We start from the raw sequence: 15,200 nt of genomic DNA, 5'->3' as shown, positions 1-15,200 counted from the left end.
AGAAGTGTCACATTTTATAGTGTCCGTTAGGGTGCGACGCCTTCCTCTGTCCGTGTTGATGCAAATAACATAGCCAACAAGAACCCAAAACACATGTCATAGTAGACAAATTCACAATATTATATATACACATCACTTTGAAAATCAATAATGCATTGAATGGCAATCTCTGAGTCCTTTAGACAATGTGAGAATATAAATAAAAAGATTAAATGTGCAAAAAGGGCAGCAGGTAGCCGAGTCCTTAAAGAAAGGGGGGGGGGGGGGGGGGGGGTTGATGGGGTGATGATGAGCACCCCTCACTTCACATTTTTTTTTATAGTTATAGTCCTCAGTGTGAATGACCCTTCATGGGTATTATAAAATAGCTCAAGGCTGTATTGCTGATTACTTAGCTTAGGACCCCCGCAGTGGTGTCCGGTTAGAACTTAAACCAGGATGCTTTGACTTCTGCCATCTCCCTGAAGCCGACCCTCTATATATTCTCCGACCAGGCTTGTCACGATGACTAAGCCAGTTAGATCTATCCATATATGGTTCTATCCATATATGGTTCTACCATATCTATCGATATCAGCACTAGGTCGGCTCGGGCCCAAATATAGGGATTGTCATACTAAACATGTCATATATCATATAGCCCAACGTCCTAGTCAGAGTCTTCGTTACAGCCACCCCAGATTTCACGTTGAAATCTATACCGCATCCAGAAGACTCAGACAATTGTCCTTTCTTTCGGCTAGGTTCTAACAGGCCAGGCCTGGTAGTTATCCAGCAAGGGAGGCTCTCGAAGATGTTAATCTCTCTCCATTAGTCTGCTGACGATCTGTGTATGCTCACAATCCAAGCTATTTGGCGATCAATGCTCCCTCAATATTATTGACTTGGTTTGGCTGTACGGCAGGAGATACCTCGGAAGATACAGCCACCCCGTGCAAAACTTGAAGATCTCTCATGATTCTGATACGCAACTCTTCAGGTTGACCCCTCAATCCGACCTGCTTGGCAACTGTGTGTAACAAAATGGTTCGCCCCGAACCATCATCCAGAACTGCATATACTTCCATTACTTTGCCACAATTGCAAATTAGAACTTTGCACACCTTTAACATGACATTTCTCCCTTTAGGCGGTGGATAGCCCACATGCAAGGACTCTCCTGCTATAGTCAAGATTGCTGGCTGCGGTAATTCCTCTTGTAAATCCTGTCCCGTCTCGATCTTAGGTGTCCTAGGGTTCCGCAAATGTTCATCTGCTCTCCGGTTCAACCGGCTCCTATTAATACTGTGAAAAGCCAGAGGGTGCCTTCCACCACAGTTCACTCCTAGTCTGTAGTTTACAGTTTCTTGCCTGATGACGACGTCCATTGCTGATAACACAGCTTCATCTGTCATATCAAATCTCGTCGTTTGAACCTGCCGCATACCCCAAGATGGTGTGTGCCGCTATTACAGTAATGCCATCTTGCTGGTTACTTGGTGTACGATCGGCAGAATTGGGTGCTACTACCGTACCATGCATGATGACTGTTCGTCTCCGGTTATGCTCATGGTCATTTCTGCGAGAGTGACCGTCCAGCCTCCTTGCTGGACTACTTCGGTCCCTATGAACCTGGACTTCTGGTCTGTCAGCTAGCACTTTCATCTCGATATCCTATCGGTGAACGAAGCCTCTGCCGTCCTCCGACTGCTCCAACATCTATGGGAGGGTTGATATAGCTCCGATGCCCTTGCATCATCATGCTGTCCAGACAATGCTCTCATGATATCCACCAGAGCCTTCTGGCCCTAATGACATCTAAAGCTCCAGGTGAAAGCCTTCGTTACACTCTGCCACCCCCAGATTTCCCATGGAAATCTGTACCATATCTAGAAGGCTTGAACAGTAGACCCCTCAGGCCACCCCAATACAAGCATACGGAGGCTTGAACATCAAGCTTCAGCCATTCAGACCACCCCATTGAGGGCGTCCAGGCGTCCCGCTTTCTTTCTTTGATGTTACGGTGGGTCATAAAAACCTCAAGATCAAATCACATGCCACCCATTAAGGGCGTTCCCTGTCAATGGGTCAGAGTCAGCCAATCCGTGCAGTTCCAGTTTGAAGTAACGCCCTCTTGACCGTATCAAAGGTGGTCCACAGCTTCGGACCCAGGCTTCTACAACACCACGCCATCACTTCAACCCTGGCGTCTACAACACGACGCCATCACTTCGACCCTGGCGTCTACAACACGACGCCATCACTTCAACCCTGGCGTCTACAACACGACGCCATCACTTCGACCCTGGCGTCTACAACACGATGCCATCACTTCAACCCTGGCGTCTACAAGACCACGCCACCACTTCGACCCTGGCGTCTACAACACCACGCCACCACTTCGACCCTGGTGTCTACAACACCACGCCATCACTTCAACCCCGGCCACTTTCAGGGAGGTGATCATGTCCAGTGCTCTCTCTCTCTCTCCTGCACATCACCAGTGCTCTGCACATCACCAGTGCTCTCTCTCCTGCACATCACCAGTGCTCTCTCTCTCCTACACATCACCAGTGCTCTGCACATCACCAGTGCTCTCTCTCCTGCACATCACCAGTGCTCTCTCTCCTGCACATCACCAGTGCTCTGCACATCACCAGTGCTCTCTCTTTCCTGCACATCACCAGTGCTCTCTGACTCTAAGGGCCGGGGAGGTCTCACGGCTCCGAGATTCTGGCATCCAGATTCTGGCAACAGGGTGGGTCTCACAGCTTCGAGACGCTGCTGCTCACCTAGGGAGCAGCCAGGACCGCCAGAGCGTTCATGCTCTGGCGGCAACAGGGTGGGTCTCACAGCTTCGAGACGCTGCTGCTCACCTAGGGAGCAGCCAGGACCGCCAGAGCGTTCATGCTCTGGTGGCAACAGAGTGGGTCTCACAGCTTCGAGACCCTGCTGCTCACCTAAGGAGCAGCCAGGACCGCCAGAGCGTTCATGCTCTGGCGGCAACAGGGTGGGTCTCACAGCTTCGAGACCCTGCTGCTCACCTAAGGAGCAGCCAGGACCGCCAGAGCGTTCATGCTCTGGCGGCAACAGAGTGCATCTCACCGCTTCGAGATGCTGCTGCTCACCTAAGGAGCAGCCAGGACCGCCAGAGCGTTCATGCTCTGGCGGCAACAGAGTGGGTCTCACAGCTTCGAGACCCTGCTGCTCACCTAAGGAGCAGCCAGGACCGCCAGAGCGTTCATGCTCTGGCGGCAACAGAGTGCATCTCACCGCTTCGAGATGCTGCTGCTCACCTGCGGAGCAGCCAGGACTGCCAGAGTGTTCAGACTCTGGCAGCAACTGGGTTACCATCTGGTTAGAATCTTGCCACTGAGTCATAGAAGCTACTCAAGGTATATGGGTTGTAAAGCCAGATACCTTGGTTCGTATGTGTCTGGAAGACTTCAGCATCCCGTTACTGCGGTAAGCCCTAATCCGGCTCGAAGGACCATATAAAATAGCTCAAGGCTGTATTGCTGATTACTTAGCTTAGGACCCCCGCAGTGGTGTCCGGTTAGAACTTAAACCAGGATGCTTTGACTTCTGCCATCTCCCTGAAGCCGACCCTCTATATATTCTCCGACCAGGCTTGTCACGATGACTAAGCCAGTTAGATCTATCCATATATGGTTCTATCCATATATGGTTCTACCATATCTATCGATATCAGCACTAGGTCGGCTCGGGCCCAAATATAGGGATTGTCATACTAAACATGTCATATATCATATAGCCCAACGTCCTAGTCAGAGTCTTCGTTACAGGTATATTTGTACGCTTACAGGGTTAAAATAATAAAATTAAAACGTTTGAGAATCACTTAGTATGTTTTTGGGACCAAAGGAGGTGGACAGAGATGGTGACAGTGACATCAGTTTGAGTACAACGCCAGCAACATTCACAAGAGGTGGACAGAGATGGTGACAGTGACATCAGTTTGAGTACAACGCCAGCAACATTCCATTCCGGAGATAGACAGAAAGGCGCTCCGATTTGGATGCTAATGGGAAATTAGCGCCATGGGCAAATATGAATCGATTTCACAATTCTCTTTTTTACAATTCTCCTGACTTTCGTTATACGTTTTCATTATTTGCCAAAAAAGCAAATGCAATGAAGCGGGCCGTGAAGAAGCCACTTGAGCGTCTAGAGAGTATGTCATTGTAAACACACACAAAAAAGAAGGGTCATGGGAAGATGATGTTTTCCTAGAATGGCTAATTGAATCGTAGAAAAGGCTGTCATGGGACGTGCGCCGCCCGGGGGCTTCAAAAGATGCCAATGTGTCGCTTCGGGGAAAGACGATGTCTCAATTACATCCTAAATCGCCAACACACAGGCTCTGATGTAGAGATTTTATTCGCCATCAAGTTAGGGCGACTGCCAGCCTGTAAAAGAATTGATGCTAGATGAAAGAGTTACGATTCTTTTTTCTTATCAGCTGGGAATGTCCGGGCTGAATAAGGCATTTAGTCTTAACCTTTTTTAATATCAAGGTATGCCTTGATATGCATTAAGCCATGGACATTCAATCTACAGTGTACAATCCAGTGTTCATTTAATTTAACTCCAATTTCCAGATTCTGCACACACTCAAGAGTTCCAGGCTGTAAGGGTCCATTTGGTTACATCTGTAGGACTCTTAGATTAGAACTATCAGTCATTTACCGGGGGAGCCCCAACTCAATTAATGCTTAATTGGGTCGTCCACTCACAGTTAACAGTCTTTGTATTGAGTTTGTGCTTGAAATGTACTGTAATTCTGCAAACGGTTAATAAATATTTCAATCAATCAATCAATGCAGACCCAAAACGAAATAATATGTCCACAATTCCATGCTGTATTGATGTTGTTGCCATATGAGGGATAACAGGAAAACGTTGACCAAAACAACAATTGATGATGTATTATCAATGATAATACAATATAACTAGCTGAACAACTGTATGGTATGGTAATACAATAGAGGGTATGCGTGTGACATCATCATCATACCCGGAAGTTATGTGGGAATGCCTATACGGAGTGACAAAAAACTACTTTCTGGCCTTGACAGCCCATACATCCAAACAGAAAAGTCCTATTTGATTGAATTAAATGACTTTAAACAACATTAAATTCAATTTGTCACTCACTTTGCCACTCGATCTGCCATTCACTTTAGGCATGCGGCGCATACCCTCTATATAACTGTACTACATGTGTATGTTAATACTACTGCATATAACTAGTCTGCAGTGGTTGGTTGATTTCGTCGACTAAAACTGATGAAACATTGACCCCTTTTTCACTGGCGAAAACTAAATAAGAACTAAGCCATGATGACTAAAACTATGACTAAATATACTGACAAATTCGTCAACAAATAGACTAGACTAAAATGTTAGGGAGTAACTAGTGGAGAAGATATAATTTTATGTTTGGTTGCGGTGCTCGGGTGTTTAGTCGACTAAAATTAGACTAATACTAAAACAATTTCAAACGTGACTGAAACTAAATTACATTTTATTAAAAAATACTATGACTAAAACTAAAGCAAAGTTTGCTGTCAAAATCAACACTAGTTTGGAGGTGGTCTCTACTCTTCCAGTGTAGAAACATCAACCCTGGTGTCTGGTGAGACACCTACTGGTGGACATCAACACCGTCCGTCTGGTGAGACACCTACTGGTGGACAAGTATAGGCTAGTACTGCCTGGCAAATTATATCCCTGCTCAATCCCTCTTTACCAGCTCAGTGGCCTTGTGGTTAGAGTGTCCGCCCTGAGACTGGGAGGTCGGGGTTCAATCCCTGGCCGGGTCATACCAAAGACTCTAAAAATGGGACCCAGTGCCTCCCTGCTTGACACTCAGCATCAAGGGTTGGATTGGGGGTAAGTCCCTGCGACATACTAGCGTCATGTCCAGGGGGTGTACTTGTACATCAAGCTGCCTCACGCTACAGAAACAGGAGATAGGCTCCTGCCCCTATGGGCCTCATGGCTCGGCAAGGCTACTCAATCCCTCTTGAAAGCGCGGAAGATGATTGGTGTCTCACGTGGGGGAACTGGGTTCAAATCCCCGGGGGAAGGACATACAAAACGTACAGATTGAGGCTTTAATATATAGACGGATGTAAAAAATTGAGGATCACCTGCTAGCTTTCCAAAACGTTCTTATATAATCAGAGGGGACGAAGTCTTGGGATTGATGTCTATAAGTTTTGTGGAAGTGAAGCGAGGCTTACTTACATAAGACGTTTGAAGCAAGCTCAATAGTACAGCCCTTGACCACTTAACCACTTAACCACTTAAGACACTTAACCAGCAATTTCTTTTACATTTTATTTCCAAAATAGAGCGCGTGTCGTCACACCGACGCCAGTAATGGCGCATGCCTGAAATTGGTCCGCCACTGTTAACCACTTGAACCCCAGCATCCATGTTCTGGATTTCTGGGAGGAAGATTAGCAAAAAAAAGCTTTTAGTTAGGAAATATTAAAAAAATCACACCCGTATGAACTGAGTGGTGCAATGTCTTATATAGCCTGATCAGCTGTGGTCTGACGTAATGTCAGTGACCATAGTAACCATGCTCATTTTTTTGAAATCACACCCGTGTGAACTGAGTGACCATAGTAACCAACGCTCAAAGATGTATTCAAAGATTTGCACCACATTTTCACGATTTTTCAAAAATAGCAGACCTACAAGCTCGTAGCGTGGCACTCGGTGCCGCGCTATGAGCTTGTAGATCTGCTATTTCATTACGTCAGACATTACGTCAGACCACAGCTGATCAGTCTATATAAGACCTTACACCACTCAGTTCACACGGGTGTGATTTTTTTGGTACGAACACGGGTACACGGGTACAAAGCCAGTTGTTGGAGTGGTTTACACCACTCAAAAACATCTGAGAATAAATTCCTTACAAATAGGCTACATTTCTTCACCAATGTGATTGTAAAGGTGTCTAGTTCTAGTACACACCTAATGAATATTGAAATTCAAATTTTCCTGCAGGGGAATCTGTGACCGCTGCTGACATTTGGGGTACCATTATGCATGCAAAGCAGGCTAAATGTACACATTTTCATCTGCTTAAAAGGACCTATAACTTTTTCAATTTATTTTGTGATTTTGTTTTCTATCCCCACAAATAACCAATTTTGAACAATCAGGCTTTCATATCATATAGGTGCTTTAATGGAAATTGCTCTCAGGAACAGCTCGACTGATTTTCTCCTCATCGTGATGTCATCAATGTAACCCTACTTTGTATAATTGTCTCCACCGGGCCGAAGGCATGGGGAGAGAGTATGTTTTGCACTCCGTCCGTTTGTCCGTCCGTGTGTGTCCGTCCGTCTGTTACCAGCTAATCTCCGGCACTTTTAACCCGGTCGATGCCAAATTTTGCACACACACACACACACACACACACACACACACACACACACACACACACACACACACACACACACACACACACACACACACACACACACACACACACACACACACACACACACACACACACCCTGGATGCCAACGATGAACCTCTACTCCAAATCTTCTACAACGGCCTGTTATAGCGCCACCAGGAGGCCGACTTTTGAAAAACTATTTTTTTAATATTACTCCTCCAGATTCTGTCCAAAAATCACGCAAATCGTTACACACCATCTCTATAGTCATGTGTTAAAGCCGGATCAGTCCGATATTTCATATTCCATCCTAATTGGCTAACATTGGCTTTCAAAGTTGGCAGGATTGGCCCGTTTTGAACAAAAATCCAAAATCAAATCATGAACGCAGCGTGCAATTTACGTGAAATCTTTCTTTCACAGACTTTCCTACTAGGCTGAGGAATATATGTCACCCTTTTCACATTGGCCTGTTACAGCGCCACCAACAGGTGTTTTTTGCAAAACACATTTTTGGAACAAAATGCCTCAAATCATCCAATTGCCATCCAAGGCATAAGAAGAAATGCCACCCTTTTCACATTGGCCTATTATAGCGCCACCAGGAGGCCACAACCTGACCTGCCCTGGTGGAGACCTGTGCTCCGAGGGGCACTTTATCTAGTTCCTCCTCCTTTTCAGTCTTCAGTTCCAAATTTGCATTTCCACTTTGCTTACAATGTCCACCATTGTTGATTTTCCAAGCTGGCATGGAATGGAAACAAGCCTGGGTTTTATCTAGCATCAGTATTATAATTACTCAAATATTAAATAATCTGCATATCAGCGCCCCCACCACCTCAGGACATTGTGGTATTGCAGCTAAAACTGCTTTCAAAGTCCAGAAAGAAATGACAGGAACAGGTTATATCAGAGTGGTGATTGAGGCTCAAACCATTAGAAATAACTTTGAGGGACATAGACAATAGGATATTAAATATTAAAAACAGTTTTAATGTTATTTCTGCTTTAAGTAGCATGTGAGGGGTCAAACTAGGGTTTCTTCATGATTCTGAATCCATTGCAGGCATTTGTTTTGCACGAAAAACACTCCTTAACTCTTTTATTGCCCGCTAGGTCGTAGTCTAAGCACAGCTAAGCCTTGCCAGCAATTGAGTCCCATTCTACAAGCCTCCGTTTCATTTCAGAGTTATCAGGGAGTCAAAATCCCATCGCTGGTGGGGACGGAGGCATTGCATAGCAACCGGAGCAATGCTAAAATGTAAATTGACGGTCGCCGCTTTCATATATGAAGTATACGGGGGTCTACGAACATGTTCGTAGTTGGCACCTGCTGTATCTGCTGGTCTGCTGCACCTGCTGGTCTTCAACAGCTGCTGAGTTTATGCTCACAGTATGGTGCTGATTTTGACATTATATATAAAATGCAAAAAAGAGCAAGATTATGATTGTTCGAAGCAGGGAAGACAGACATCTAACCTTTCCTGACTTTTATCTCTCTGGCTCTGTCCTTAGTGTCTGCAGTGAGATTAAATATTTGGGCCACATCATCTCAAATGACCTCTCTGATGACAAGGACAAGGCCAGTAACAGACGATTGACAGTGGCCTACAATGACTGTATGGGGCTGCTACTGAGAGCTCCAAGAAGCTCCAGTGCAAGCCAGATGTTCGTCATCTATTGTATTGTTGTTTTGTACTGTGATATGGATTCCCCTGAGTCTGCAATAAAGATTGAATTGAATTGTATACCCTAGCCTAGGGGGTCCGAATAGGTTTGTAGATGGCAGAAAAATAATTAATGTCAGGATTTTGAATGGATTGTAGTATACTAGGGCCTAAATGAACCACAAGGACTTTTTTTTGGTGCTATCCCTTCTAGATGGAAGTGTTTTGACTGTACTCTGTTGCCGTTTTACATTTCCCAAACTTTTCAGGTCATGAGCCAAAAGAGAAATTTTATGTCTTAGAACTCAAACTAGTGAAAATAGCTGATCTAGCAGATTCGCGCCGCATTGTGAGTTTGTAGATCAGCTATTTGCATTACTACTTTAACTGAATTTGATTTTCTTTGATTTCATCATGAAATTACTGAAACTTTACTTTTAATTCATGAAAATGGGTCCTATTTTGGGGAATGTTTTTTTGAAAATGTTTTGAAATGAAAAGAATTAAAAACAAAATCAAGGAATTAAAAAATAAATAAAAAGGTACCAATAGAAATGTGTCCACAACCCACAAATCACAAATGGGTCCCGACTCATGTGTTTGGGAAAGTGTAATGAAACTATTCAATCAATCAAACACCGTTTACAGTGGAAGGGTCGGTCTCTCCCACGTGGACACACTGGTGTGTCTTCAGGTGACTCAGCTTACTGAAACTCTGGCGGCAGCGTTCACAGACGCGTGTTATTTTCTTCCTCGCGTACGTCAACTGATTTACCTGGACGAGCTGGTGCTTCGTGGCGTGTGCCTTCAGAGTGCCCGACTGGCTGAAATGCTTGTCGCACTGTGTGCAGTAGAAGGGTTTTTCCCCCGTGTGCACACGCTGGTGTTTCTTCAGGTTGCCCACATCGTTGAAACCGCGGTCGCACTGCGCGCAGCGGTACGGCTTCTCCCCCGTGTGGACGCGCTGGTGCCTCCTCAGCTGAGCTATTCGGCTGAAGCGCTTGTCACACTGCGTGCAGTGGAAGGGCTTTTCTCCGGTGTGCACGCGCCGGTGTCGCTTCAGAGTGCTCAGATGACTGAAGCTTTTGTCGCACTGATTGCACCGGAAGGGCTTCTCTCCGGTGTGGAGGCGCTCGTGTGTCTTCAGGTTGGCCAGCTGACTGTAATCCTTGTTGCAGTGACTGCAGTGGTATGGTTTCTCTCCCGTGTGGACACGCCGGTGAATGTTCAAGTGGGATAGCTGACTGAAGCTCTTGACGCACTGTTTGCAGTGGAAGGGTTTGTCCCCGGTGTGGAGACGCTGGTGTGTGTTCAGATGGTCCAACTTACTAAAACCCTTGTGACACTGTTTGCAGACGTGCGTCTTAGTCCCCTGTGAACTTGTGTCTTCCGGCTGAGTCAACGACGTCTTAGTCAAGTGTTGATTTTCCTGACCGGCGGCTAAGAGGATCTGTCCATTCTTCAGCATTTGGCAGTAGAGGTCGTTGTGGCTCCTCTTCATGTGTTTGTGGAGGAAGAGGAGGGACGTGAAGGAATATGTACACTCAGAACAGGAGTGTGTCTGGGAAGATTGAAACGGGACCCCTTCCGGGAGCAGCGGTTCGTTACTGCCAAAGCTACTGCGGTACACAGACTGTGATGGGGACCACATGGAGGTCTGTTGGTGCTGGACGATTTGAGTCTGTGGAGATCGGGGCGTCACTCCCTTGAGGGCGGTCTCCGGCGATTGGGGCGTCACTCTCTCGATGACAGTCTCCGACGATTGGGGCGTCACTCTCTCGAAGACAGTCTCCGACGATTGGGAGATTGAGAGAGTGAGAGTCTGGGAAGATTGGGCCATTACTACCTTGAAGGCAGTCTGGTGGGATGTTTGGGGCGTCACTCCCTTGGAGAGAGACTGGGATGATTGGGGTGTCACGTCTTCAAGGAGCATCTGGGACGATTGGGGCGCCACCTCTTCGTCAGAGCACATGGGACGGAGTGGAGGACAATATCTCTGTAGCCGTGTCTCTGTGTCTTCTTCTGTGTCTTCTTCTGTGTCTCTGTTCCTGTCTCTATCTGTCTCACCGTATCCCTGTCTCTATCTGCCTTTCTTAGCTCACTCTATAATAGAAAAAAGTGCTTGTCTTAAAGGCATGGATTTAACAGAGTTCTGACGTCAGTCACAACACAAACCAGTGCCTCGCATACGGATTCATGCCGATTTGTGCATGCACACAACAGTTCGTCATAAACTAGCCTGGCAGTCCTAAACTAGCTGATCTACAAGCTTTGTGCACCATTCAGTTGGCCAGATGTATACGTTTTGATATATTTTCAGTTAATTGCCTAGCCTTACCTCATAATGTAGGTATATGACAAAGACACCAAAAAGGCAGGGGATACTGCTCAGTACAATGACTGAGGAAGTGATCTGAAGGAGTCAAACAAACTAAGCAGTAACCAACAAGGCAGCCTAGAGGTGTGCATAGTTGAGCACGAATGGCTGAGCTACCTCAGGGGGACTGAACGCCTCTAATCCCACATAGCCTGAATGATATCTTGGTGCAGAGCAGTGTTACTTTTGACAGGATTATTATGGTTTTAGTCTAGTTTTAGTCAACTAAATATTATAAGATTTTAGTCAACTAAATCTACACTTGATTTTGTCGATGACCGATTTTACACTTGCATGGTGAAAATAGTCACTCTACAAGCTTAACACCCAACACCCAAGCACAACCAATATTACTTGTTTTTAGTTCTACTGGATCTCTTCTCCACTAGTCCCTCCCTAACATTTTAGTCCAGTTTTTATTTGTTGACTAAATTGACACTATTATTTAGGGTCATCATAGCTTATTTATATTTAGTTTGTCCGTGAAAAAAGGTAGTTGACGAAACATTTTTGTCATGTTTTAGTCGACAAAATTAACAATGTCGCAGAGGACTTTTGGCTCACGGGTCGAGGGCCGTTTTTGACTGGACCGGGTTTAACCGGACGATTGTCCGTGGTGCTCTAAGGGCCACATTTCTGTCTCTCGCGCTAGCACAAACAAAATTATAATTTATTAGCATATTAGGACATGTTTCACCTGCCACATGTCTGCTGTTATGACTCTTACCTACACTGCCAGCAATGCGAGCGAACGATGAAATCTCATTAGAATACATGGTTGTTTTTTTTAATAATTTTTATCCCACGATTTTGCAACCCAGTGCCAATTATCTAATGTAATCCTGGGCGCTACACTTCCTCTGCCAACCTGGGGGGGCAGCGGACAGACCTCATGCCTCCTTCCATGCATGAGGAGTCCAAGCTGCTTCTTTTCACCTGACAGGGGGGGAATTTCCCTGGCCGGACGTAGCACGTGGAAGGAACACGTTATTCCGACCAGTTCCTTTCCCCTCCATCAGGCGCCCCAGCTGGCCAGGGGGAGGTAGTTTAGAGACCAGGATTACTGCATGTTTTTGTGAGGGTACCTACCCTAGGGGACACGGGGAGAACTACAAGGAAGAATACATGTTTTTCATTGTGACTGTCCTGGCGTAGCGCGAGCGGCAACGTGCCGTGCAGCGATGTCGTCCACCGCTATATTTGCTCGCAGAGTCTCTATTTGAGCGAGGTTTCACGGCCCCAACGACTTTTATTGGTTGAGATCTACGTACACGCTACTATTTATTGGTTATGTATTTGATTGGTTCAGGCTACCTCGCAACGCAATGGCCGACACTCCATATCAGGACAGTTTTTTCGCACGATATCGCCGGCGGAGCGCTCGCTCCTTGCCTGTGTAGATGAGGTGTTATGCGTATACAGCGTGATCATTACACCTTATCCAGACAGGCAAGGAGTGAGCGTTCCGAGGGCGATATCGTGCGAAAAACTGTCCTGATATGGAGCGTCGGCCATTGCGTTGCGACGTAGCCTGCAGTCCCGCCCTGAGCAATTTGGTGCCCGCTATAGATTTTTTTCAGGACAGTCACAATGAAAAACATGTATTCTAATGAGATTTAATCATTTGCTCGGTCACATCGCTGGCAGTGTAGATGAAATGAAATGAAATGAAATGAAATCTATATTTACCCAGGGTATCTGGGCTAAGCTCAAGAACTTGTTTCCAGCCAGGCCCTGCTCATAGAACACATTTCATCGTAGTGGTTGATGCCTTGTTCAAGGGCATTTCAGCGGTGGTAATTTTAACGTGTCGGACGGCTGATTCGAACTGGGAACCTTCCGGTTGAGGTGTCACGCAGGGCTGTGCTGTAAAAGGCTCCCGCAATGCATTATTACAGTATGCACAATGCTGCTAAGGGTCCTTTCATTGGTCCGTCAATAAGAACAATCTCCACAAATCTGACCGGGATGTTTAAATCAAAGGACAAAAAAAAATCATGTTTGGTGTTATTGTGTTTCTTGAGCAGTGGTGCATCCCCAAGTTGTCACCGAGATCTCTCTCACGTCGCACAAGAACAAAAACACCAAATTCATAAAATTAAATCGTTAATCGCAATAATTTGTGTGACAAATTGACAATAATTCGCCATTGTGTAATCGTGACAGCCCTAGTCACAAGACATATAAATGTGATTCAACCCACATGTACATAAAAACACCGGGACAAGGCTCCACACGTACCAAACTCTTCTCCCTTCTGGCTCCAACACTATGGAACGCACTTCCCATTGCAATCAGAACTGCAGATTCACTCCCCGTCCCAATCTTCTACCGTAGTTTGAAAACTCACCTCTCTTCAGACTCCATCGTAGCCCGTAGCACTTGCTCCAGCCTCGACAAACTCGTGCTTTCTGTGATTTGGGGCCCTAAAGATGAATACAAAATAAATATCAACATCTTTATTATCTAATTATGACAGGCAGTTTGACTCCCCCATCAAAAAACACACTTAGACACTTGTGCTTTCTAAGGTGTGATTTGGGGCCCTAAAGATTTGTCTATGAATTGATTGCATAGGCCCTAGGGCCTAAATGGAAACAAGACTGCAAGGATGCTTGGTGCTATCCCTTTTGGACTGAGTGTTTGACTGTACTCTGTTGCTGTGTATACATTGTCTAATAAACTATTCAATCAATGAATCAATCAATAAGATGAATACAAAATAATGTAAGTCGCTCTGGATTAAGAGCGTCTGCTAAATGCCTAAATTGTAAATTGTAAATTGTAAAATCAATATCAACATCTTAAAATATGACTCCCCAGTCAAAAAACACTTTGCGTTTGAAATAGACACTTGTGCTTTCTAAGGTGTCATTTGGGGCCCTATAAAATGAATACAAAATGATAATCAACATCCTAATACTGTCCAATAATTAGATAGGGATGGAGGTGAAATTATGACAGGCACGGTGCTGTCAAAATATGACTCCTCAGTCAAAAAACTTTGTTTTTGAAATAAGACACTTGTGCTTTCTAACTGTAGCGCTCTAATCACTTATATTATTCTAATTTGTAACGTATAATAAGAAATAAAGGCAATGGTGGATTGGATTCCAATATTTGAGGGCCAGGGTCAGAATCAGATGAGATCCAGTCTGGATGATCACACGCCACCCTTGGAAAACGGGTCTGTGATCATGTGCCCGTTGTTGCGTTATGATGACACTAGATGGCAGTATAACATTGAATAAATAGTTATAGCCTATCTCAATCAAAGCAAACATCAGGGCAGGTAATGTAGCCTACATTTGTCATGTAGGGCAATTTGAAGGTCTGATGTAGGCCTCTCATAAAGTGTATTCATATTCATAATTCAGCAGCAAAGGGCCCGATTTATGACATGCAGAATGTGGCTCAAGTCAATGTTAAAATTGCGTTATTTCTAGATACATTGAAATTGACACAGAAATAAATCCCTTCTTCTTCTCATGACTTCCCAATACCTTTATTCTTTCTTTATTTATTCGGAAAGCCATTAGCTTCACTGCTGCGGTCGCTAGTCTTCCTGCATGGGGTCCACACAAAACATCACAACATAAAAACAACATAGCCTACATTGCAATACCATATACATGTATACAAACAACAACTGCAGAGAGGTAGCCTCAGGTAGGACAGGTAGGTAGTACGTATAGCCTACTGTTCTAATTATAGTGGCTGCCTAGTGCC

At 45.2% G+C, this 15,200-nt stretch overlaps 1 protein-coding gene across 2 annotated transcripts in view; it reads right to left on the bottom strand.

Annotated features, from left to right (window-relative positions):
* The window catches only part of LOC306917469 (four and a half LIM domains protein 2-like), a 65,776-nt gene that overhangs the window by 50,081 nt on the left and 495 nt on the right, over window positions 1-15,200 (bottom strand). The window contains exons 2-3 of one of the 2 annotated variants that reach the window (XM_079495696.1): window positions 14,975-15,036; window positions 13,822-13,897 (exon numbers count right to left, since the gene is read on the bottom strand). The gene's annotated coding sequence lies outside the window, so the exon portion shown is untranslated. The remainder of the gene's footprint in view (window positions 1-13,821; window positions 13,898-14,974; window positions 15,037-15,200) is intronic. The other variant, XM_079495695.1, reaches the window with a different exon arrangement.

This window comes from Electrona antarctica, assembly GCF_951216825.1.
Source record: "Electrona antarctica genome assembly, chromosome: 24".
Taxonomy (NCBI): Eukaryota; Metazoa; Chordata; class Actinopteri; order Myctophiformes; family Myctophidae; genus Electrona; species Electrona antarctica.
Note: the sequence above shows the minus strand (reverse complement) of the source record. Positions and strands in the feature narration are given on the sequence as shown.